The sequence below is a fragment of the Thalassophryne amazonica genome, chromosome 11 (assembly GCF_902500255.1).
Source record: "Thalassophryne amazonica chromosome 11, fThaAma1.1, whole genome shotgun sequence".
In the NCBI taxonomy this organism is placed as follows: domain Eukaryota; kingdom Metazoa; phylum Chordata; class Actinopteri; order Batrachoidiformes; family Batrachoididae; genus Thalassophryne; species Thalassophryne amazonica.
In genome coordinates, this window is record NC_047113.1 from 15692101 (window position 1) to 15719961 (window position 27861).

Consider the following 27861-nt stretch of genomic DNA (forward strand, 5'->3'; position numbering starts at 1 on the left):
CACAGGATTGCTAAAAAAGCAGTTTGAATATAACAGTTTTGAGTTTGTAGCGTCAACAGCAGATGCTATTATTGTGAACACCCCCTTTTCTACTTTTTTTTTTTTTTTTTTAACTAATAGCCCAATTTCATAGCCTTAAGAGTGTGTATATCATGAATGCTTGGTCTTGTTGGATTTGTGAGAATCTACTGGTATCTTGTCCATCCATCCATCCATTTTCTTCCGCTTTATCCGGAGTCGGGTCGCGGGGGCAGCAGCTCAAGCAAAGTCGCCCAGACCTCCCGATCCACACACACCTCCCCCAGCTCCTCTGGGGGAACCCCAAGGCGTTCCCAAGCCAGCCGAGAGATGTAGTCCCTCTAGCGTGTCCTGGGTCTTCCCAGGGGCCTCCTCCCAATGGGACATGCCCGGAACACCTCTCCAGCGAGGCGTCCAGGGGGCATCCGGAAAAGATGCCCGGTCCACCTCAATGTAACAATAAGAAATATACTCAAAACCTGGATTAATCTTTTTAGTCACATAGCACTACTATTATTCTGAACACTACTGTATGTCTTTATTACTTTGCACTTTATTGTCTTATATAAATATCACATTCCATTACCTTTTAAAAACAAACCAGATAAAATAGTCTGTGGACAAAATCTGTTAACATAAAACCCAAAGAACATCAACATGTTGGAATGTTAAAGGTAAATTACTAAAATTAAAATGAATGCACACAAGCGTTATGAATCAAATTCACCAGCCCAGTCCAATAGAAGGCCTCCACTACACATGATTACCTGCCAAACAAAACAAATTATACATTTCAGTGGTTATAACACAAGAGAAAAATTACCAATAATAAAACCATTTAAATTAAGGGTTCGATTTAGAGTATGGACATTTGGAACACCCGGGACTCCATAGGGTGTAAAATTAAATAAATACAAATCTGGAGTACCTTTGTCATTTGACAGAGTGCCCCAATCAAACTTTAATGTTCAAATGCAACATACTGTACAACTGAATACAACCCATTTACCTGTGCTGCATGGTATGCACAGCTTATTATTCATTTTTTTCACCGCTAATTTTTGTAAGCTGCTGCAAAGTCTTGGTATGTTACAATGCTGTGGCAGCTTTTGTAAAAAGTTGCATTGTAACTTGTGACAGCTTTAGGTGTTTTTTTTTTGCAACAAAATTGCACGAACAAGTGAAAATTGTAAAAATTGTTGCAATCATTATTATCATTTTTATTATATAAACAGACATGTGGGAAGCAAAAAGAAGATAGTCAACAGGTGGAGGACAGAAGAGCTTCTTAAAGAAGTTACAGGTCTGTGAGAGCTAGAAATCTTGCTTGTATGTGGGTGACCAAATACTTATTTTCCACCATAACTTACAATTAAATTCTTTAAAAATCCTACAATGTGATTTCCTGGATGTTTTTTGTTGTTGTTGAAGTGTACCTATGTTGAAAATTACAGACCTCTCACATCTTTCCAAGTAGGAGAACTTGCACAATCAGGGGCTGACTAAATACTTTTTGGCCCCACTGTACAGACAGACTTGTTACATGCAACTGATTCTGTGTCCCCATGATACTGGTGTACAAAACGTCTGCATCATTTTTTATATTCATTGCTTGTTTGGTTTGTATAGAGGGACAGTGTTAAAACAAACCCTGAACTAACTGTCACTGCATGGATCTTTTTTTTTTTTTTTTTCCCCGAATGACAGCCTGATGGCGAGGCACTGTCCATTTTATTTTCAGTTCTCACCTCCTCCAAGAACTGCAGTCATTTCCATTTTCCTGTTCTCCTTGTCATGTTGGAAGGCTTTCTTGGGATCAAACCTGCGAGGTGCACCAGGGATTTTGGACTTCAGCATCTCCAGATCATTCTTCTGTCGGCTTACCTGAGACCGAAGTTTCACCACCTCCTACAACTCGAACAAAAGGAAGATGATGATACATGTTCTTTAGATTGGAATATAACAGTAGCTGATGAGGACTGAGGCCTACTGAGAAGTCCTGAAAGCAGACAGAGCTGCATTCAGTCAATCACCTGTTTCAGGGCAGTGTTCTCATCTTTCAGTTTCATGACATGTTTGACCTTCTGTTTCTGGTTCTGGTGGCCCAACAGATGAGCGTAAGCAGCTGCCAGCTTACTTAACTCCTCTTGGTTTGCATCATTCTTATTTAGTAGTGCTGCACGCTCTGCTGCAAAACCATCAAGCTGCTCCTACAGCTCACACATACATAGAAGGGTTAACTGATGCACTTTGTTTTTTTTTGTTTTTTAAATACATGTCAGAGCAATTGTGAAAATTTACTTTGTGCTGTTGTGTTGCACACAATTGGTACAGATCACAGAAGTTAAGTATATAGTCCGTCTCCAGTAGATTATGACTTAGTAACAGCTGTATTGGTGTGTCAATCAGTAGAGGTTCAAGTTATGTCACTATGTTTGGGTTCTCTGCTTCCCTAAAACAAACATACTGTAACCCATCTACATGAACACGATTTTCAAACTACAAGACAGAAGGGCTGCCCAACTTGACACTCAGAGCTGCTTCTTGCCTCTCCTGCTCCATTCTATGTCAATAACTTGCAATATTTTTGCACACATTTTAAGACTGGTGAGTTTAAAAAATAAGCAAAAGATGAAATTTTTTTTACTTTAAATCTGAACATGCATGTTCCCTAAACAGAGAAATATGAAGGTGCATATTCACAAAACAGAAAAATCTGAACATCAAATTTCCTGCATTATCCATCACACTGAAATGGCAACATGCTCATGATTTGCAGCTTTAATAATTAAAAGACAATAACTTGTGTGCCACACAATGTGGGAACTTTGAGCTTCACGCACCATGTAGTGAGCGCCTTGTATGGCAGCACCCTGATATCGGGTGAATGTGAGGCATGATTGTAAAGCGCTATATAAATGCAGTCCATTTATTTACCATGAACCCTATTTCACTTTTTTGGCACAGCTGTGGAAGCAAATCAATGCACAATAATTTAAACTAGAGATCTGTAAACAGTCTCACCCATTTTGCCACAGTAGGTGCTTCCATGCATACATATACATACACACACATTGGATCACTGGATAATCGCACTCACTGGACAAAGGCAAAAGTCCTAATGTTTAGGTATGTTTTTCCATGTAATAAACTCCATATATACCGGATTTTGCATGACAAAACGTCCAGCCTCCACCTTGCAACACAGGTACAAGTTCAGCACTAATACTCGCCGAGTTGAGAAAATTGGGTACCATTAGGGATGGGGCTGATCCGATCCAATATCAGTGTCTGTTTCTGATACCGACGTAATTCACGGATCGTAAATATCTGATACAGGCTGCGGCGTTTCCCATCCAGGAAAACTCTCTGAAACATCTCCACAAGTGCTAGTTGCTGCTCTGCTCGCTGCAGACTGCTGGAGGGAGGGAGGTTTCTGAACTGAGACGTGTCTCTCACTGAGGCGGAGTACTGTAATGTGAGACACCACCTCTTACGCAGTTAGCAGCCACCGAACAGGCAAGGAGTACTGTCGCTGACATGTCAGCTGAACACAACAAACAGAACAGCAACGTGCAATGTTTGCAAAGCCGTTGGGCCAAGGCGGACGCTCTATCATGGCCTGAATCAAACATTTGAAAAAGCGCATTAAGGAGTGCAAAGGGGGTTTTTTTTTGTTTGTTTTTAAAGGGAGCAGACAACAAACCGAGCCAAAGTATGACAATTTACCCAGCAGGCTCCAAATATGAGTAAATTGAGTGTTTTTTATTTATTCTTCGGTGGTTTCTTGTTGCATTTTGGAAATGAGGAAATGCGCTCCCCATCCTGAAAACAGATCATGTACGCTAGTGTGCCTTAATTGAGAGAGTGGTGTCAACTCAGAACATGGCGCCATTTTGGTTCCAACTGCGCTGAACTACTGAATGAACCTTTAATGTTTCCAACATTTTTTAAAGTCATTTAGCCACATACAGGTACAATCAAAATAAATATAAAAATAGTTAAGCTATCAAATTTACTATTTATGATGATTTATTTAATTAATTTAAAGCCTGATTTATGCAGCTGCACAGCTGTAACTCCGTGTCATGCAATGACGTGCGTGACAGTTTTAAAGTTCTCCAACTCTGGATTATGCTTTATTATGAACTAATTTGACCCTCAACAAGCTTTTCTTTCTGCAATCATCACCTCCAAATCAAAGGTAAGCTGTACACTTTCCTCTTTTAGTGACTTTGTGCTGTAAAGTTGCAGACTTTTCTGATCCATTTTTAATCAGCATGAGTGCTGCAAAAACTATTATAATATAATGGCAGATGAAGCAGTGAAAGCAGAAAAGTGTCAGCCTTTTGTGTCTGATTTAACAGGTGCACGTCTAGGCTTCAGGTCCCAGTCTGAAGACGGTTTGAAAAAAGAAGGAAAAAAACAAAAACAAAACAAAAAAAAGGCTGGACTTGTAATCACAGAAATGACTGCGGTCCCAAAATAAAAATAACATAGAAAATATATGATGTGTCCTCTTAACATTCCAAATACTACACTTTTGCCACTGCTACTCATGAATCAGAAATTTAAACCTTATCTTTTGAAGTCAACATGTCACAATGTTCAACATAAATTCATAGCACCAAATACAATAGTAAAATTCACATATAATGGATTCAGATGGACCAGAGAATTTTGTCCATTATAATCGAAATCCGTTACATGTATAAAACAGACAAAATCAGTTATATATATATATATATATATATATATATTTATTTATTAAACTGACAAAATCTGTTAAATGTGTAAGACAGACAAAATTATTTATATGTATGTAACATATTAGTTACAGTCAGGAGGCACCGAACATCTATGGAGAATCCTGAATCGGGACCTGCGCCTCATTTAATGACCGGGTCAAAATTTCCTCAAATTTTTTTCTGCCAGATGTACGAGTATTTAATCCATTATCAAAATGTAATCAGCGTGCGCACGGCAAAAAACTATTATAATATGATGACAGACAAAGCAGTGAACGCAGCAAAGTGTTAAACACATCAAAAGGCTGTGATTTGACAGGTGCACGTCAGGCTGCGGCTCAGAGTCTGAGCACAGTGTGAAAAAAATAAATGGTCTTGGTTTTAATCACAGAAATTACTCCGGTTCCACATGTGAGGAGTTTAATGGAAATGCATTGCGATTGGACGAGACATTTTATCCGATGTGAAAAATCCACTGTACAAAAGCCGTTGTATACGGTGTTTATTGCATGGAAAACAATACAAAAACTTTGAGACTTTTTTGTCCGTTTTTTTGTTTGTCCGGAATCTGTACAACTCAAAGCCCTTGCTGTGTCTATTTGTGCATCCAAATGCACAACCTGCATTTCCAGTGAATAAATAAATAAAATAGCTGGATTTACATGCAGAGAGCTTAACAGCGAACGCTATTTTGAACCCAAGATGGCACCAGGAGTCCTGTGACCGTTTTATTATTTTTTTTTTACTCATGTCACCACTCTCTCAATTAAGGCACAATAATGTATGTGGTGCGTATGTGCCATCTGGTGTTGAAGAGATGAAACTTCAGCACCACTAACCCAACAATAAATAAAAGCAAATTCTTTCACCAAAACATCAAATCTAGGCTTACAGCTTAGATGTACATTCTGGCAAATTGTAGCTAAACTCTCCTTCTTTAAGAAAATTCTCCTCTATACCACTTCATCATGAAACTGTACATCTGGGGATATAAAATATCCTCATATAAACTCAATAATTATAATAATAAAGCAAACAGAGCTCTGGTATTGGAATAGTATCAGTATTGGCAGATATCTAAATTCAAGTATGGGCATCGGAGGGGGGGAAATGTGAATAGTGTATCTCTAGGTACTATATTTCCTTGATTAAAAGCCCGCACATTTATTTTTTCAAACCGTACGCAGGCTCGTGTCACAGGCCAAATGCCCCCCAAAACTGGTCTGCCCTGCCTTCACTGCGCATGCATCATTTCGGAACATCAACAGCGTCATTTTGGAGAGTCAGCAGCGTCATTAGCAATTTACTGATTAACTTGTTTCTGCTTAAAACTGCACTCCAATCATTTAAAACAAACAAACAACAAATTCACTGCACCGTTTCACTGAAATCCATAAATTGCTTTCAAAGGAATTATACTTGAATCTAACATCTGAAGTTCACAAAAAGAAATTCAGACTACATGAACATATGAGGGGTATTTGAGAGGTTTTGAGCCTGACCAAAAAAAAGTAGGGCATGGTTCGCCATCTTTCGCATTCTGAGAAACCAATATTTCTCAAGAACGTGTGATGTATTGACTCACTGGGGGCAATGTTGAGAAATGCTGGTTTCTCAGAATGTAAAAGATGGAGAACCACACCCTACTTTTTCTGGGTCAGGCTCAAAACCTCTCAAGTGCCCCTTGTAGGTAGTTTTCAAACAGTGAAATAGACTGACGCTGAAATGTGAAGACTAAGCATTCAGTAGAGACTAGAATTTAGTTCAGATTAAAATAAAAACAAAGCCCGACTAAGATTTTGCACTAATGACTGACCTGGAAGGGTTTGACTTTAGCAAGCAGGTTCTCATACATCATCTTCCAGTGTTCTGTCTCAGCAACTGTGGAGCTGAGTACAAACGACAAAAGCAAGTTAAACACATGAATTCAATAAAAAAAATAATATTCTAGTCAGGCAACGAGTTTGCTCACGGTTTCTCTTGCGCTTCAGTTAAGCATTTTTGCAGTTCCTTTCGCTGCTTCTCCATCTCCCGCTGCAATGTAACCTTCTGTAGAGTCAGTACTTCCACCTCCTCCTGGAGAGCGCGTCTCCTTTGTTGCTCTTCTTCCACCTCACACTGTAGAGTATGTGTTGTCTCCTCCAAGAGCTGTACTTGAGTCTGGAGGCTCACCCCTTCTTTTTTAACTTCATCCAGCTGAGCCTGAAGCCCATTTCTGTCCTGCTCAGCCATGTTTAGCTGAGTCTGACAATCTCCCACTTGACAAAGCAAACTCTCTTTCTCCTTATCTATGATCTCTAGTTGGGTTTGGAGCGCGAGCAGCTCGGACTTCACCCACTGGTGTTCTTTCCTTTCCACCTCCAATGCTCCCCTTTCCTCCTGAATAACTGCCTGAATTTTTACTCTCTCTTCAATTTCTTGTTGGAGTTGTTCCAGTAATTTATCTTTCTCCCGGGTACCAGCCTCCAGCAGTTTCTGAGCCTTTTCCTTTTCGTTTTGAAGCTGAGTAAGGCTCTGACCTCTCAGTTCTTCTTTCTCCTTTGTTTGCAGCTGTAGCTGATTGATCAAGGCACCGTGGTTCAACTCCATGGCCTTCATCTCCTCATCTTTTGTGCAAGCAGAGTCTGCACCTGCAGCAACATTCTATCAAGTTAAGAAAAGAGGCATATAACTGGAGTGTTTTTTAAAGTAGCAAACGACACATTTCAACACAAGGTGAGTATAAAGGATACCTTTTAAACTCCTCCTTGGCTTGGTCTTCAGCCTGTTGGGTAGCCAGCTGTTTCTGCAGGTGATCCTCCAATCCATCCACACTCTCCACTTTCACTTCCACTGCTTTTGCTCTGTCCTCTGTTTCCTTCAGAGCATCTTTGGTGCTGACAAGTGAAATAAGCAGTCTGTGACTAAGACTTGCAAAACACAAATCAAGCTCATAGTCCAGAAATACTGAGCGCTTAGGCGTGTACCCTTCCAGCTTTTTGGCAATGACCAATCACACAATTAGCATGTTTTTCCTAGGGCCTAATAAGTCACTTAAAAGTTCAAGGATCCACTGATCCTGGATGCACCAGTCTGGAGTATTCAGTTCTTCAATCAAACATAATTACATGTATCCATGGTCATTGATTAGGGCGTATATGTAGATCCTGGAAACAAGAATCGGCAAACAAAAGTAAAGGGGACCAATTTTCACCAGAGTGGAGAAAAGTTTCTGTTAAATGGCAATGAGGAACACAGTGACATTGTTTTGACTAAAAAAAAACAAAGCACAAACTGCTAAACAAGGAATGGCTGTGGAGGAAATTGAGAAAGAAAAGTGACAAATCTGGGCCTTTTCGTTAACTTTACAACCTTTGAGTGTCTACTGCAATAACTATCTTGTCATTTATGCAGGCTTACTTATGGAGGGCAATAGGTTACATATGGTAGATTAAATATCTTTTTGAAAAGGGGCAACAAGCACATTGGTAAATGATAAGCATTAAAGCATATTGCGTTGCATGCGAGTCAAAAATTATATAGAATTACACTATTAACAACAAGCAAGTCATTAATTATGAGCAGCTGAGGTTAAAGGGGTTGGGCTATGACATCGTCGTTTCAGAAATGTTCTGTCTTACTTGTCCACACAGACACAAATCCAGCTTTATCCACTCTGGGACCGGTTTTTAAAGAGTATCATTTTCAGCCAGCAAAAAACAAGACAAGTTGCAAATGAGCCACCTGCTCCCTTTTTTTCCAGCCGACAATATGATTGATGCATGCAGCGTGGGAGAAGGTGCATGTCGCACACTCGCATTACCAGGATCCTTTATGAGTAAATTCAACATCTGTTGTTGGTTAATCATGAAAACAAAAGCAGATTTTTACCCTTGTCACTTGGCAATGTAAAGGTGCATGTGTAATTTGGGGAAGTGATGGTCTAGTGCAGGGCTGCCCAAACGTTTTGCCTCCAAGGGCCAAAATGAAAATGTGACAATGGGCCGCGGGCCAAATATAGCAGTTTTACTCATGATGCAGAAATAAATGTAACAACGTTGCTTTAATTAACATAAAGGAATGAATGTTTAATTTTTCAATTAAGTGCAAATCAAATGCAACACAACAAACACAAATTGCAACAAAATACTGCAAACTCAACCTCAAACTCCACTAAACAGCAAACCACTATTGACTAGTGGTTTGCTGTTTAGTGGAGTTTACATCAATGTGTCTTACTAGTGACTAGTGAGACACACGAAGCTCATCTTTGCACATTATTAGCCTCTCAATGTTTGGTTGGAGCTGGCTAACTGCCAAGGTAACTATGTCATCCAGGTGTGAGTCAGTCAGGGTACCTCTGAGCCTGGACTTGTTTAGGTTCATCACACTAAAGGTCCGTTCACAAATGTAAGTGCTGCCAAACAGTGAAAGCATCACCCTTGCATGTTTCTTAATGAGTGGGTAGTTTTGTAGTGAGATCTGTGTGTAGAAATCCTTAAGACTCAGTGACATGAATTTATTTGTTAGCTCAGTATCACACTGAAAGTCAATTAACTCCATCTGAAGGTGGTCTGGGACTAACATTGAAGGGTTGTGAGAACAGTTCCATATCTCCAGCACTTTTTCTGAAGTCCATAAACCGCACATCAAACTCCTTGTTCAGGTTGCTGACAAGTCCTGCATATTCACGCAGCTTCTCAACCAGGTTTACTTCTCTCAGACTAGGGAAGTGAGTCATGTTTCCTGGAAACAGCCTAAGTTTTCACTACAATTATCAGCACAACTGCCACATAAGCTCACAACAGTAAATGCAACAGTGCATTTCAAGTAAAACACGCATCTATACTAAGCATCTCCCACACCACGGAGAACTCAGATGTACAATGGCGCACAGACATGACCTGCACGTACTTATATCAAGTATAAATACAGACCATTATATACATGTATACAGCATATGATTTTTATGATCAGTCTTACCTTCTGACAGATGTCGAGAGAGTAGCCCCAGCTTCATTTGAAAGGCCTTGACGTGATCATAAATCTTGCTGATAATCTGCTCCTTGCCTTGAAGATGAACATTCAGTGAGTTAAGCAGGTCCGTAATGTCCACCATGAAAGCCACGTCACAAATCCAACTGTCTTCTGTAGGAACTTGGATGTTACTGTCCTTGGTCATCAGAAAGTCTGCGATGAGATGGCGCAGCTCAAAAAAATCTTTTGAGCACTTCCCCTCTGCTAAGCCAGCGAACTTCTTGGTGGTACAACACATCTCTGTATTGAGCATCGACCTCATCCAAAAGAGCTCTGAACTGGCGGTGTGAAAGAGCTTTTGAGCGTATGCAGTTTATGATTTTAATGACGTCGCGCACAAAGTCTCCAAGCCCGATTGATTTGGCACACAGCTGTTCTTGGTGCAGGATACAGTGGTATTGGGTCAGCTTACCTCCACATTCGGCAACCTTTTGAGACACCAGTGTGGCAAGACCTGCTTTTTTTTGCCAATCATTGCAGGGGCACCGTCCGTCGTGATCACAACCATTTTGGCCCAGCTCAAACTGTACTTGTCCAATACTCGTTCAACAGCCGCAAAGAAGTCCTTGCTTTTAGTCGTCCCATGCAGCGTCTCTATTCCAGCCAGCTCTTGAGAGATTTCCATGCTGTCACACACTACTCGGATAAAATCTAAAAGCTGTGATGAATCAGAAATATTCGTGCTCTCATCATACGCCAGTGAAAAAACTGAAAATCGGCGTGTTTTTGCTTTAAGTTGTTCCTTAATGTCCCGGCTCATGTCTTCAAAACGGCGTGTCACCGTGTTGCGGCAGAGGCTGATTTGAGAGAAGAGCTTTGCCTGGGATGGACACACAAGTAACACCGCTGTGGACAGACAGACAGTCTATGACAAACTTGCCTGTTGAAAATGATCTTCCAGTCTTGGCAATAAGGGCTGAGATTTCATAGCTGGCCCGGGTCACGCTGTCCCGGACAGAGGATGGCCGTGCTAGGGCACTTTGATGTGAAAAAAGTTTTGCTAATAGCCTTCTTCTTACATGCATCTCCTTGGTACATTGAAAAAGCTGCATGTTTTGTCTCATAATGGCAACGTATGTTGTACTCCTTTTGTACAGCCACAGACTGATTACAAATGAGACAAACCGGCCTACAATTAGTGTCTGTGAAAAAATATTTTTCCTCCCACGTTTGTTTATAATGCCTCTTGTCCGTATGCCACTTCCTTTGGTGCTCCATGTCCACTGGTTTAAGACCGCAAAATTAATGCTGCCAGCGCAAAGGTTCATGGGAAATCTTCCCAAATAAGTAAAATATATATTTTGTAATATAAAATTTTTAAAAACATATTTGAAAATAGAAATAGAACACACAACAGTGTGACATACCCACTGTGTTAAAATAATGTATTTTAAAGACCTTCCAGTTTGGTATGAACAGCGCACCATGACTGAGAAGAAACTGTCCATGCAGCCCTATATAAAGCATTCACTTTGTAGGGAGGGACACAGGTTGGTTTAGCACCTGAGCAAGAGTTATGTCAGAATTATCAGCTGAGGCCCGGCGGGCCAATCAAAACGTCCCTGCGGGCCAAAGTTGGCCCACTTTGGGCACCCCTGGTCTAGTGGTTAAAGCGTTGGGCCTGAAACCGGAGGATCCACTGTTCAAATCCCAGCCTGACCAGAAAATCACTAAGGGCCCTTGGGCAAGGTCCTTAATCCCCTAGTTGCTCCCAGTGTGTAGTAAGCACCTGACCTGTATGGCACCACCCCCACATCGGGATGAATGTGAGGCATTATTGTGAAGCGCTTTGAGTGTCTGATGCAGATGGAAAAGCGCTATATAAATGCAGTCCATTTACCATTCAGTTTAATTATGCCACATCGCGAGTCCTGCAATGTTATAATTGCACATGCGCACATTGCGATGGTGTTGCACAAATGATATATCGTGCAGCCCCAGTTGGAGTTTGAATACGAGGCAAGTTTAATAATTATCTTGAATCAACACTAAAGTAAAAGGCAAAGGCTATACACCCAACCGCTGGGCAGATAAGTTATACATTGAACATTACACGCTCAACCGCTGGGCAGACAAATATAATGTCTTACCTTATTCGCCCAACCATGATCGTGTATTTGACATGTTTTGTGCATCTAAACTACGTTTTTTTTTTTACACCACTTTTTAAGGCTCTACTGTAGCGTATGTTTGACACATTTAACGGCGCCGTCTTTAATTACTGCAAAAACACCGCAATGGATCAAAACAGACAAACTTCATAAGTATTTTGAACGGAAGCCTGTTAACGACGACGAAACAGTTGTTGAACAAAATACTGCTTGTTGGCTGTAAGATGGTGTTAGTATGACAATTCTCTGGGTGTGATGAGCCAAACAGAACCGCTTTAGATCACAGCCCTCCGTGGGTGCGAACCCTCCCGCGGCCGGCGAAACAATATCCGCCTTTTTTCCTTCCTGCGTTGAAACCAGAAGTGAGCATTGCCTGCAGATAGTGTACAGGCCCACACGGGCTCACAGAAGTATCAAAAGATCATATCTGACATATGGGATGAGGGGGAAAAAGAAAAGAGGAGCATTCATAAAATTTGAGGAAAATAAAGAGTAATGGTGAATTCTAGAAATAGAGACCAGGTGTTGATGAATTTCTGTCTGGACTTATATCTAAGCAAGTTTTTCCACCTACAAAGAATGGAGAAGTCTAAGTTTTATCATAGGTACACTTCTACTGTGAGAGACAGAACCTAAACACACACACACACAAAAACCCCCAAAACAAAACAAAACACACAGAAAAACAGACCTTAATATTTGGTACAGAAACATTTGTTTGCCGTTACAGAGGTCAGATGTTTCCTGTAGTTCTTGACAAAGTTTGCACACTGCAGCAGGGAATTTGACCACTCCTCCATACAGATCTTCTCCAGATCTTTCAGGTTTGGAGTTTCAGCTCCCTCCAAAGATTTACTATTGAGTTCAGGTCTGGAAACTGGCTTGGCCACTCCAGGACCTTGAAATGCTTCTTACGGAGCCCCTCCTTAGTTGACCTGGCTGTGTTTGAGGTCACTGTCATGCTGGAAGATCCAGCCATCTTCAACGATCTTACTGAGGGAAGGAGGTTGTTTGCCAAAATCTCACGATACATGACCCCATCCATCCTCCCTTCAGTATGGTGCAGTCGTCCTGTCCCCTTTGCAGAAAAGCAAATCTAAAAATGATGTTTCCACCCCCATGCTTCACGGTTGGAATGGTGTTCTTGGGGTTGTTCTCATCCCCTAAACATGGTAAGTGGAGATGATTCCAAAAAGCTCTATTCAGGTCTCATCTGACCACATGACCTTCTCCCATGCCTTCTCTGGATCATCCAGATGGTCACTGGTGAGCTTCAAACAGGCCTGGACATGTGCTGACATGAGCAGGGGGACCTCGCTGCCTTGCAGAATTTTAAACCATGATGGCGCTATGTGTTACTAATGCAGTCTTTGCGACTGTGATCCCAGCTCTCTTCAGGTCAGTGACCAGGTCCTCCTGTGTTGTTCTGGACTTTCTCAGAATCATCCTTACCCCACGAGGTGAGATCTTGCATGTAGCCCAAAACCGGAGAACACTGACAGTCATCATGTGTTTCTTCCATTTTCTAAGAACTGCTCCAACGGTTGTTGCCTTCTCACCAAGCTGCTTGCCTGTTGTCCTGTAGCCCATCCCAGCCTTGTACGGGTCTAGTTTTGTCCCTGGTGTCCTTAGACAGCTCTTTGGTCTTGGCCATGGTGGACAGGTTGGGGTGTGATTGATTGAGTGTGTGGACAGGTGTCTTTTATACAGGTAACGAATTCAAACAGGTACCATTAATGCAGAATAGGAGGCCTTCTTAAAGACAAATGAACAGGTCTGAGAGCCAGAATTCTTGCTGGTTGGTAGGGGATCAAATACTTATTTCATGCAATAAAATGCAAATTAATTATAAAAAAAAAAAACTCAATGTAATTTTACAGAATTTTTTAAGATTCTGTCTCTCACAGTTGAAGTGTATCTCCGATAAAAAATTACAGACCTCTCCATTCTTTGTAGGTGGGAAAACTTGCAAAATCAACAGTGGATCAAATACTTAATTGCTCCACTGTACATGTAGGATCAGTATTTGTATAAAAACCTAGCTAGCTTAACTCTGGTGAGATGCAATCTATGCAGTATCTTAAACTGGATGAGACTCTGCATTAGACAGTGAGGTTGAGTGAATACGCTGTACAGCATGCTCCCAATTCTCAGCTATAATATCAATATTGAAATCCTGCTCCCATGCAGATTTAATTTTGCCCAAGTAAGACATATGATTAGTCTGCAATGTTTTATATAATTTAGCAATATTGCCTCTTGCAACTGGGTCCTAGTCCAATATAGTGTTAAGGGTGTCTGCACCTGAAATATATGGAAACGAGTCATGACTTCTGGCAAAACTTTGAGCCTGAAGGTATCTAAAGAAATGTGTTCTTGTTAAAGCATGATCCCGCTGAAGGGTTTCAAATGTTACAAAGATGCCATCTGAGAAAAGGTCACTAAAAAGATCAGACCCTGCTTGTGCCATACTTGAAATCCTGCGTCACTCTGGGATACAGGAAAAAGATGGTTATCGGACAAGAGCATATACCCACACGTGGTACTGAAATTAAAATGTTTTCTGAACTGGAACCAAACGAAGAGATTCTTTAACAACTGGATTTTTTTATGCTGTTAATTTTTACAGGCAGTGGAGAGCATATTAGAGAAACAGGAGGTGTGTCCGGATAAGAAAAAAACTTCCATATATGCCCAAGTGGGACCCTCTTGCTTTTGTACATTGAGAGCCAATAATTGTACTTGGCAATATTTGCTGACTAGTATTAAAAAAGAAAATAGGGCAAACCTAGCCCTCCCATTGATTTCCAGGAGAGATCTCTTAGCTCTGGGGGTGGACCCATGCCAAACAAAAGAGGAAATTTGGGTATTAAATTCCTGAAAGATTTAGGAAGAAAAACGGGATCATTTAAAATAGATATAAGAAACGAGGCACTTTTACTGCATTAATCCTGCTTGCAAGGGAGATAGGCAGTTGTTGGCAGTTTCCTCACTTGCGAGGATAGTGGGAAGGCCTTTTTTTTTAGTTATTTTCTACGAGCCCTCTGGTGGCTGAAAAGTCCGATGCGGGATGCACAAGACCTGTTACACTTAGGGCAAATGAACACTTGAGTAGGCTGGGCTTGTGCTGCTGCCCACTCTGTCTTTGATGCTTCTGGCGTGAGGCCTCACTTCTTTCTGCCTCAAACTTCAGGCTGGCGGATTTGATGCTGGAACGCCAGCTGAGTCTATCTGTAGCTAGATGCTGCCATGACTGATGCTGACTGCCTGCAAGGGAGAGCTGTTTCTTCAGCTGGTCCTTATAGCACTTTTTGGGGGCCCCTTGGTTTCGTCTCCCTTCCTTGAGCTCGCCAAAGAGAATTAATTTCGGCATGCGTGTATCATCCATCCTGGCTACGTGACCTGCCCAACGAAGCTGTTGTTTGAGTATTACAGACTCCATGCTGGGCAATTTGGCTCTGGTAAGGATGCCCTCATTTGAGACATAGTCATGTCACTTGATCCCGAAGATGTTTCGGAGGCAACGCTGATGAAAGCGTTCCAGTAATCTGATCTGCTGGCAATACAGAACCCAGGTTTCAGCTCCATACAGGAGGGTAGGGACCACAATGGCTCTGTAGACCTGCACTTTTGTGGAAAGGCGCCAGTGCATGATTCTGCCAGACTTTCTTTGAGAGTCGACCAAAAGAACTGCTGGCCTTGGCAAGGTGACTGTCTAGGTCCTTGGCAACAGATGCGTCGTTTGAGATAACACTACCGAGATACGTGAAGTGCTCTACTGCATTCAGGCTGGTACCCTTGATGTTGATTTGGGGTGGGGTATATGCTGTACGGGGGACCGGTTGATATAACACTTCTGTCTTTCTCAGGCTGATGGTGAGGCCGAAGGCTCTTGCTGCTTCAGCAAAACAGTTGACTGTGATGCAAGGCTTGCTCCGTATGGGCGATGAGGGCGCAGTCATCTGCGAAGAGCAGCTCCATGATTAGCTGTTCTGTGATCTTAGTGTGGGACAGAAGGCGCCGCAAGTTAAACAGACTTCCGTCGGTTCTGAAGCGGATATACGAGGTCTATTAGGTAATAAACCGACCCTTTTATTTTTTTACTATATGGATTTGAATGACGTACAATTACACCAATCATGCTTTAACCCTCGTGCGCATGCGTGAGTTTTTTCACGCGTGTCGGTGACGTCATTTCCCTGTGGGCAGGCCTTGAGTGAGATGTGGTCCCGCCCTCTCGGCTGAATTTCTTTGTTTCACACGCTGCTCGAGACGGCGCGTGTTGCTTTATCAAAATTTTCTCTGGACCTGTGAGGAATATCCGAGTGGACACTATTTGAGAAATTAAGCTGGTTTTCGGTGAAAAGTTTAACGGCTGATGAGAGATTATGGGGTGTTTCTGTCGCTGTAAGGACTTCCCACCCAGCGGGACGTCGTGCAGCGCTTCCAGGCGCCGTCGTCAGCCTGTTTCGACCTGAAAACATCCTAATTTAAGGCTTAATTCACCCAGGGCGTCGTGAGACAACAGAGAAGATTCAGAAGAGGCCAGCATGCGGACTTTATGCGGACATTCCACTGTTTAAGGACATTTTGTAATGAAAGACGTGCGCGCAAATTCGCCGAGTCGGCAAATCTGTGTGTGCCGCGACAGGAAAACACCTCCGTGTTGAAAACCATTTGTAAAATTCAGGCGGCTTTTGATGGCTTTCAACAAGTGAGTAACTGAGAAATTGTTTAACAGCTTGGGCATGTTCCAACTTGCCCGTTAAGGTTTCCAACGGAGGTGTTTTTCCTGTTGCGACCCCCCGCGGTCGGGTCCAGCCCAACATGCGACTCTGCCCGCACATTCTTTCATTACAAAATGTCTGCTAACAATGGAATGTGCGAATAAACTCCTCATGCCGACTTCTTCTGAAAGTTCTCTGTTCTGATGACTTCCTGGGTCAACAGAGCCTGAAACGTGAAAGTTTTCAACTTGAAACGGCGAGACGCTGCCGCCTCGAAGCGCAGATCGCCGTCAGGCGCCGTGGGCTGTCCTTAAAGCGACACTACCAGACCAAAATCTCTCAGCCGTTAAAATTTTTACCGAAAACCAGCTGAATTTATCAAATGGTGTCCACTCAGTTGTGTCTTACAGTTTTGAAAAAAATTTGATCAAACAAAGCAGCAGTCTGAGCCATTCCTAAACGATGGGGAGGAAAAAAAAAAAAAAAAAAATCGACGAGAGGGTGGGCCACTCCTCACTCAAAGACTGCCCACAGGCGAATGACGTAACCGACAGGCATGTCTGATGTAATTACACGTGATTCAAATCCATATTGTTTTTGAAAAAAATAAGATCGGATACTTTTCTAATAGACCTCGTAGATGCCATTTGTCAAGTCTTCTTTGGCCTCACGAGGCATCATGCTGAAGAAGATGGACAACAGAGTGGGCGCGAGGATGCAACCTTGTTTGACGCCATTTGAGATGGGGAAGCTGCCGGACAGAGTCCCGTTGTACTTCATTTGTCCCATCTGGCCTTCATGCAGCTGGCGGATGATGGTGAGGAGCTTTGGAGCTTTCCACAAACCCTCTCGACTGACCTTGTCAAAAGCCTTGGTTAGGTCTATGAAGGCTGCATAAAGGGCCATGTTCTGTTCTCTGCACTCCTCCTGGATCTGTCTCAGGACGAAGATCATGTCGGTGGTTCCCCTGTTGGCCCGAAATCCGCACTGGCTCTCGGGAGTATTTTCATGCACTATGGTAGGGGTAAGCCTGTTGAGCAGCACTCGAGCCAAATCTTACCTGCTATTGAGAGGAGAGTGATGCCCCGGTAATTAGAACAGTCGGACTTGTCACCCTTGTTCTTGTACAGGGAGACAATGACCGCATCCCGAAGCTCATGTGGAACCATTTCCTTTTCCCAGCAACTGGAGAAGAGAATCTGAAGCTTGTCGAGGACTGCCTCCATTTTGGTACACCTCTGCTGGATGCCATCTATGCCAGGAGACTACCCTGGATTCAGCTGCGTGGTGGCCTTTCGGATCTCTTCAAGTGTTGGGGGGCCATCAAGTTCCCATTTCATCTCCACCTGGGGAATCTTCTCGATTGATGACTCTTGCACAGTGTGCTTGTCACTGAAGAGGTTTTCAAAGTGTTCTGACAACGCTGCATAATGGTTTCCTTGTCCGTCAGAAGGGTGAAGCCGTCTGAGGAGCGCAGGGGTGCTTGCACTTGATGTGCTGGCCCATGGATGGTCTTAAGGGCTTCATAAAAGGAGCGCATGTCTCCGGCATCGGCATGTTGTTGTGTCTTCTCCGCAAAAGCTAGCCACCAGTCGTTCTGCAGTATGCGGAGCTTGCTTTGCAGTGTGGAGCAGGCATTTCTGTAAGCTGTCTTGGCAGAGTGGTCATCAGGTTTAGCTAAAAGAGTCTTGTGGCATGCACGTTTCTTTTCTAGTAGTTCCTGGATCTGTGCATCAGACTCATCAAACCAGTCTTTATTTTTCCTGGCTGAGAAGCCCACTACTTCTGCTGCCGTCTCCTGAAGGATGGTCTTTAATCTCATCCACTGTTGTTCAGGGTCGTCAGGCAGGCCTTCTTCTCCACCCAGTCTCTCCTCTAATTTGGCCTGGAACTCCATTTTTGTGTCTATGTCTTGCAGCTTGTGGACTTGTAGCTTCTTAAACTGTGGGCCTTTCTTCTTAGGAGGGGGCTTGAAAGTGAAAGGAATCTTGGAACGGACCAAGTAATGATCCGTATAGCAATCCGCGCTAGGCATCACCCTGGTATGTAGTACGTCTCTTCTATCACGCTGTCACGTCAGAACGTAGTCCAGAAGGTGCCAGTGCTTGGAGCGTGGGTGTCTCCAGGTTGCTTTGAATCTCTCTTTCTGTTGGAACAGGCTGTTGGTGATCGTCATGTGCAGAGCAGAACTCCAGCAGCAGGCGGCCATTGCTGTTACAGTTGCCTATGCCATGTTTCCCTAGCACGTCCTTCCATACATCAGAGTCGCGGCCCACTCTGGCATTGAAATCTCCCATGATGAGGAGCTTGTCCTGGGTGTCAACACGCTGTAGAAGGTCGTGCAGATCGCTATAGAAAGCCTCCTTAACTCCGATGTCGGCCTGCATGGTTGGGGCATACACACTAACAATAGTGGCAAAATCCTTGTTGTTGATGGGGAGCCGGAGTGACATGTGTCAGTCAGAATGTCCAACTGGCAAACTGTGTAACCTATGTGCTATGGCGCTCTTAATCATGAACCTGACCCCTGAGAGTCGATGATCTTCTTTAGCCTTCGCTGACCAGAACAGTGTGTAGCCTGTACCTTCCTCGGTGAGTGACCCTTGGTCTGCAAAGCGCACCTCGCTGAGTGCAGCAATGTGTATGTCAAGCCTTGCTAGCTCTTTGGCGACTAAGGCTGAGCATCTTCGAGGACGATCGCTATTGTCTGAGTCCATCATTGTGCGTACATTCCAGCACGCGATTTTCATGTTCTTGTTTTTTTTTTTTCGCACCGTGTATAGTGATGCCCGTTGGCAGCGGTGAGCCAACCGGGTCTAGTGAGACAAGCCATGTTTAGACCAGATTTCTAGGTCTGTCTCCATGTGGAGCAAGCAGGGCTAACCCTAAACAAGGCTGCTTGGTCACCTAGGGCCCTGCCGGATGATGCTGTTGTCTCGGGTCAGCAATCAAACGACCATAGCGCCTGAGCCGCCTGCATGCAGCATCGAGACTGCAGCTCCAGTGCCATCATGCACCTGCTGTTTTTGTCTCTTCCCATCGCTGCAGGGCTTTCCTTCCCGCCTGCGCTCGATGGCTTAAAGTGGGGATCAGCTCGCGCACACCAATTCACTCTTTAGGCAAGGTGGCACTCCACAGTGGCACAGACAAGCTGAGACGGCTGTGGCGACCACCAGGCTGTAGGTTTTACATCAGAGTGACCTTCTCCTAGCCTCTGGCTAAAGAGCCTTCCTTGGAGGCACGGGGGCAGTAACCCAGGCTGGGGGTTTAACTTCAGGGTTTTCCTTCCCTTAGGTGTACCCGCCTTAACGGGCTAATGAGTCCCATCTACCCACTGCTATAACCCAGTCAGCTGGGAGGCTCGTGATGGCGGGAGCGCCTAGATCCCGTATAGGTCATGGACCTACCACGGCCATACTTGAATAAACAATATCTGTGTTGTAAAACAACAACAACAAAAACACAAAGCCAACCTAATCAAACCAAAGTGAGTGCAGCTCCAGGGAAAACCTACCTGAACAATCTAAAACTGACTCAATCTAAACCAAAAACAATTCATCTAGCGCAACGTAACTATAGCTTGTAAGCTAACAAACGGAATATCAAATCAAATTTATTTATTTATTTATATAGCGCCAAGTCCACAACAACAGTCGCCCCAAGGCGCTTTATATTGTAAGGCAGAGCCATACAACAATTACAGAAAAACAGAAAAACCCCAACGGTCAAAATGACCCCCCTGTGAGCAAGCACGCACTTGGCGAGTCTTGGGCAGTCTTCTGCTGGGACTGGTTGGGGCTGAGGGAATATAAAGCTAACCAAATCTAAATGCATTTAAAACAATCACAGTCGAAACCTTTATCACTATGAAAACAGATAAGTGTGTATAAAGCTAACTGAATCTGAAAGTAACTGAAAAACAGGTAACTGAACATAAATTAATGCAAAGATATGCAAATTGTTAAATGAATATAAAGCTAGCAATCTAAAATGTACTTAAAATCACACTATCAGAATCTAAAAATGTATTTATCACTATGAACAATTTCATGCAGAGCAATAGAGATAGGCAAAGATGTCCATTTAACTAGATCTTCCTCAGTATTGTCCAACAGATTTTTGAAGTAAGGGTGAGAGACAGATTCCTAAATAGGTAAAGGAGTGCTGTTCTAATTTAAATGGAAGATTAGCCGTATGGAACTTGAAGTGCTAGAGCTAGGTTTTACCATAAGGGTAAGGGAGCAGTATAATGGCCTCAGGTGGGTGAATTTTGAACAGTGTATAGCCCCTCATAACGCAAACTGTAAAAGGAAAACAAAAAGGAAGACAAAATGAAACATTAACAGAACAATTTAAGTAGAAGTAAAAGGGTGTCCGATGAACAAATGCTGAGCTCCTCCCAACTGAGAGATCGCACTAATACCTCTAAAGTAGGGACGACAAGGCACATGAACGTGGCTGTAACCAGATGAAAACACTAAACTAGACCTGGCCAGCAGAACACATTTATAAGGTTTTAAGGCAGAAAAAGATGCTAATAATTAGCTTTTACTACTTTGCAGTGGATGTGGCAGTTACAATTATAACTTCAGAATCAAACAGATAAAACTTGGAGGAATTGCATCGCCCCACTGAAACTGATAACTATAAAGTTACTCACACCTAAAATTAGCTGAACTGCTGAAGGTGCTTTACAGCTGAGGTATGTCAAGGACACCTGAAATTTCAGAATGAGGAGCGGAATACTATTTTAGCTTAACTAAAGCAAGGAGTCACCAATTTTATAATACTAGAACATTGAAAGAGTTGATTTAGCACTGTGATAGAGTATATTTAACTCTATTGGGACTGGGACCAAATGTTATCCCAGCAGAGTAAATTTTACTCTGCAAATTTACTGTGTTCTTACCTGTCAATCTGGTCGTTTTCTGCATAAACAAACATTCATTCTTCCTGCTCAAACAGCAAGCCAATCCAATCCAATCCACTTTATTTATATAGCACATTTAAAACAACAGAACAGTTTCCAAAGTGCTGCACATAAAAATGATTATACAACTATACAAAACAATAAACCCACTCAGATACTAATAAATAAATAAACATAAAAACAATAAATAAATAAAACACTAGGCCAAAGACAACAGAGGACCATACAACTCATGCAGAGCTAAAAGCCAGAGAATAAAAGTGGGTCTTCAGACGAGACTTAAAACACTCCATTGTGGGGGCTGTTCGAACGTGGAGAGGCAGAGCGTTCCAGAGTCTGGGCCCAGCCACAGAGAAGGCCCTGTCCCCCCCTGGTCTTAAGTCTCGTCCTAGGCCCTCAGACCTCAGAGCACGTGCTGGGGTGTAAATTTGGGGCCAGTCCATTTAAAGCTTTAAAAACAAAAAATTTTTAAATCAATTCTAAAATTAACAGGGAGCCAGTGCAAAGACGCAAGAATGGGTGTAATATGTTCATGTTTTGCTCCCAGTTAAGAGGCGTGCAGCAGCGTTCTGGACTAACTGCAATCTGTGAAGTGTATTTTGATTAATTCCATAAAAAAGTGAATTGCAGTAGTCCAGGCGTGAAGAAATAAAAGCATGCATGACGCGCTCCAAGTCAGAAAAGGATAAAATTGATTTAATTTTGGTTAAAAGACGAAGCTGATAAAAGCTGGATTTAACAACCGCCTTGACCTGCCTGTTCAGTTTAAGATCAGAGTCCATAATGACGCCAAGGTTGGTGGCTGTGGGCTTCATGTGTTGACTGAGAGGGCCCAGGTCTAATCGAACTGTGGAACCAACACTGGGCCCAAACACCATCACCTCGGTTTTGTTCTCATTTAAGCTAAGAAAATTTTTTGAGCCAGAACCCTGGGGGACTCCACAGTTCAGAGGAACAGAAGACGAGGTGGACTCCCCCAGCCTGACAGTAAATGAACGGCCTGTAAGGTAAGAATGGAACCAGTCCAAGGCTGTCCCCCTGACACCCACACAGTTCTCAAGAAGAGATAAAAGAGTTGCATGGTCAACTGTGTCGAAGGCAGCAGTCAAGTCTAAAAGCACCAGAATGGCGGAATCACCAGAATCAGTGATTAAAAACCTTTAAAAGTGCAGACTCCGTGCCGTGAAATAATTTATAACCTGACTGAAAACTGTCTAAAATGTTGTTCGTTTCTAAAAACTCTTGTAATTGTACAAGACAGCTTTTTTCCAAAATCTTTGAAATAAAAGGAAGCTTAGATATGGGCCTATAATTAGAGATAACAGAGTTATCAAGACTCGCTTTCTTTAAAAGAGCTCAACTACAGCCTGCTTACAAAATGCAGGAACTTTTCCTGACATAAGGCTGCTGTTGACCAAAATAACAACATCAGGGCCGATAGTTCCCCAGACCTCTTTAAAGAGTCGTGGGGGGATACAGTCTGAGGGACAAAATGAAGGTTTGAGATTTTTAACAATATTTGATAAATCTGAAAATAACACAGGTTCAAACCGGTCTAACACAGCAGAACAGGTGTGAGCCATGATTGAACTGGCCGAAGTGACAGTCATCCCAGCCCTAATACTGGCGACCTTATCACAAAAGAAATTTAAAAAGCGATTACAAACAACTTGAGTTGCTTCCAAAGTGGTGGATTGGCCAGGGTTTAACAAAGATCCAATAGTTTTAAAAAGCACACGAGGTTTGTCCCAGTTATCAGAAATTAGATTGGAAAAGTATTTTGCCTTTTCAGACCTGACCATATTTTGGAATTTTCTCCAACTTTTTTTTAAGAATTTGATAGGAGACAGTCAGTCCATCTTTCTTCCATTTGCGCTCCGCCCTCCTACACTCACGTCTGGCCTGTCGCACAGTTTCATTCAAGCAGGGCTCCTGCCTGGGTTTAGGGCACATAGCTTTGAGTGGAGCAATAGTGTTCATAACGGTATTGATGCCAAAAGAAAAGTAGATGCAATTTCTTCTGTGTTTTGGCATGTGACAGCTACATTGTTTTTGAGGCCACAAAAAGGGAGGAGAAATGATCTCCCGCTCCTGGCCTCAGCTGCCGCCGATAGCATGCAGAAACACTGGGTTTATTACTGCTGTCTAAAATAAAATTAAATAACACCGGACCAGGCCAGGGGCGAATCCATGTGGGAAGGGAGCATGGGCGGCGGCTCACAGCCCTAAAGGTCCACTTTTGAAGACATTTTTCATACTGTTACTAATACTATTTAATATTAATTTCAACAACTAAAATGTTTAGAAAGCATTTAAATGTTTGAAAGAATTTAATAGTTGCATTTATAAACAATGTAGGTTAGAAATGGAAAGTTTTACTGTTACAGTGCTGTCAACATTTAAATATGAGGTCAAGAAAGGTGTCTTTATTTAATTTTTTTTATTCAACAAGTATTTATGTTCAATAAGTCAAGAAAGCGAGTACTGGCAAAATGGGTTGTCTTTTTCATGTTGAGGTGGTGGGGGGGGGGTTGTCGGCAGCTGCTGAAAGTAACTAATAAAAGGAACTAGTAATCTAACTTACTTTTCAAGGAGTAATCAGTAATTGGACTACTTTTTCAAAGTAACTGTGGCAACACTGTTTATATAATACACCAGATAACTAGATTTGAAAGAGGCCATTTACCTTTGCAGTTCATGCTTGCATTCCTAAATCAAAGTGGGTGAACGGCAGTCTACTGTGTGCATTATTTGTGTGCGGCCTTTTGCTGCTCACCTATCCAACAAGGATGTCATGTCACTCAGTTGCCTTGCTAGCTCTCCATTTTCCATCTGCAATCTCTGAAGGGCTTGATTCTTTTCCTCCACCTCCTGTCTCCACTGGTCTTGCTCCTCCAGGATAGCAAGTTCCCCCAGTACTTCTTCCATCATCCTTCAGCTGTTTCAGATTCTCTTCAGACTCCTCCCTCTCCTGCTCCAGTAGCACAGACAGGGAGTCTACAAGTGCCTGCAAAAAAAGAGAAAACAGGCAAGTTACAGCTTCAGTGTCTGGGTATGCACAAAACTTTGGGAGATATCAAACCCATGATGCAAGATGAAACAAGGTGTAACCCTCTCTTTCTTTAGCTCTTCCACAAGTGTAGCATGTTCTTCCTGGAGTTTTTTTTCTCTTTTTCTCATCTCTTTGGCCTCATTTAACAAGTTCAGCTCCATCTTCAACTCCTCCACTCTCCTCAGCCCCTCTCTTGAGTCTTGCCTAAAATCAAGTAAAACAGGCACATTGTCAAATTATTTTTTCCAGTTTAAATGAATAGCTGCTGGGCTTTACAGAAACATACTTTCTTCTTCTGAGAACACACATCTCTGTTTAAGGTACGCCACTCTCTCATCCAGCTCCTGCTCTGTTCTCCTCACCACCTCCCTTAGTCTAGCAAGCTCTGCCTTCTGCTGCCGCACTACAGCTTGAGAGTCTTGAAGTTCTTGGTTGGCTAATGCCATTTGTGTCTCCATGTCACTCAGAGACTTCTGTGAAGACTTAAACTCCAGATCTTGGTTTTGCAACTTGTTCTCTGCCTCCCATAAAGCATCTTTGGATGCCTGTAACTCTTGTTGGTGTTTCTGTGCCTCCTCCTCTTTTTGCCCCAGTATACCGTGGGTTTTTTCTAGCTCGGTTGAGTATTCTTTCAGCTTGGTTTCAACCTCCCTGGACAGAATGGACAAATGGATGTCATCATGAACATATGAGCTCTTGCCTGCTTGGAAAATTTAATTGCTTTACTTACCTTAATTTGACCTCCATCTTAGAATCTGCATCAGTGATATCTTGACTCTTCTCTTGAATCTGCAAACGGAGATCCTAAATAAACCCCACAAGGATCAATAAATCATTTTCCCAAGACAAAAAACAGAAATGTCACCTTCTTTTATAGTCACAACTAATGCACCGATTCTACCTGGATTTGTTCATTGGCTGCATCCAGGTATTCCTGCACAACTCTGATCTCCTCCCTCAGCTCCCGTATCTCGGCTGGAAAATACATCGTATTATACAAAATAGTATAGATGCAAGCAATGCCAACAAAAATAAAAGCAGGGATGATGTCATCTGCAAATGTGATGTGAATTTGTATAGAAAAGACAATAATAACAATAAGATGAATGGTGTTGTATATAGAATAGGCATTTACAGACAGGTGATAACTCAGCCTAAAGTGACAACTTTACAAGAGATAATGAAAAAGTAGCTTTTCTATCATTTAGAAATTAATACAACCAAAACCTCAAGGCAAACAACACTTACCATGCAAGTTGGCATTCTCATTTTCTAGCTCTTGGTTCTGTACTTTGAGTGCTTGATAGAGTTCCTCTGTAACAGTTTTTAAAAATATATCAATACCACACACTGCTGGTTAGCTACATTCACTTATCAGTACAGCCAACTACATTAGTAGTCCATGTTACTAATGTTAAACCTTACCTAAATCATTATTCTTGTCCTTCAGTGCAGTGACAGTAGCCTTGGAAGCTTGAAGTTCAGTTTGTAGTGCATTCACGTGACCTTCAGTGTTAATTTTCAGGACACTTATCTCCTACACACGCAAAATTAACAAGTAAAATGCCATGCATATTGAATTATACTGTCAGGAGACTACGTGTATAAGTTGTACCTTGTTTTTAACATCTAAATTGTTCCTGGCCTCCATTAGTTCCATTGTGAGGGAATTAATTCTCTTCTTTGTAGTGTCAGCAGAAACCTAATCAAAATATACAAATCAATGACATCACTGATGCAGCATTGCTGAGAATAAGATGAGACTGTGAAGGGCAGTTCTATGAGACTGTCATGTCCATTACCGCGTTTAATGGTCCTCCTGTGATCTAGCCATCCCAGAGAATTATTGTTCGTCCATTATTTGAATGATGTTTGACAGTGGTTTTAATTTTGACAAACAAATTGACTCTGTGGTCAAATTGAGCTTTTATCAACTACAGCTTTTAGCGAAGGTGAAGCCTTTTTTAATCATGTAGATCTGGAAAAAGCATTCAGGTTAGTTCATGTTAATTAGTTCTCGGCAGGACTATTGCAGTGGGCTTTACCTTGGACTCTCCCAGTCTTCCCTCAACTTGGACTAGTTCAAAATGCTGCAGCACATCTGCTAACTAACACGCATAGATGTGACGACATCGCCCCAGTCCTCTATGCTCTGGATTGGCTTCCAGTTTGGGCTAAAACTGATTTTAACTGATTTTTCTTATGTTTGTTTTTAAAGCTCTGAATGGTTTGGCCCCACCATACTTAGCTGAGCTGCTGACACATCGGGACCAAACCAGAGTTTTGAGATCTTCTAAGCCAGGGGTCACCAACCCTGGTCCTGGAGGGCACCTGCCCTGCATCTTTTCTCACTCTCCCTGTTCCACTCCCAGGCAATTAACTCTATCAGGTGTGATCAGCCAATCAAGAGCTGGAAAACACAGCTTAAAAAAAAAAAAAAAGACAGGTGTGACTTGATTGGTAGACATGGAAAACATGCAGGACAGGTGCCCTTCAGGAACAGGGTTGATGACCCCTGTTCTAACTAGGGCGCACTAGGGTTCTGGAGTCCAGATACTGCCACTAGGGAGAATAGGCTTTCTCTGTGGCCGCACTCAGACTGTGGAACAAGCTTCCACCAAACATCCGCACTCTGATCTGGGTCTTTTTGAATCTAAATGAAAAGCCTTCCTTTTTAGAATGACTTTTCCACAACCAGCAGCACATTGACATTTTATTTATTTCTTATCTGTAAATATTTTGGATGTATATTTTTACTGATGTGTCTGTTTTAAATTTGCTTGTTGTCTTAAGTTATTCTTTTTTTTTATCTGACTGAAGCACTTTGGTCACCCTCTGGGCTGTGAAAAGGGCTATATAAATAAAGTTTGATTACTTTCTTCATCCTATTGAGAATAAGAAGTCTATGGGATGGCTAGATCACAGCAGGACCACTGAAAGCCGTAATGGACGTGACAGTCTCATGGAATTGCCCTGATGCCAAACACATTTCATTCTGCTTTGATGAAGCTGAGACTTGCAAATAAATCTCAGGCCTAAACATAAGCCTCATAATGCAACAAACCTTGCATTTTAAAAAGTCATTGATTTTCTTGAGTTCAGCTAGCTGTCTTTCAAGGGTAGTAATATTGGCAGCATAGGATGTTTACTCCCTGACTGCAACCAGCAGTTTGGCCTCCACCTTCTGCAGATCCTCTACTAAGGCAGTCAAGCGACGATCCTGTTCTCCTCGCTGCTGCACCAGAGACCGGACCTGAAA

General features: G+C 42.5%; 1 pseudogene; it reads right to left on the reverse strand.

Annotated features, from left to right (window-relative positions):
* Positions 1–456: 456 nt before the first annotated feature.
* Positions 457–27855, reverse strand: LOC117520535 (annotated as a pseudogene).
* Positions 27856–27861: the final 6 nt, after the last annotated feature.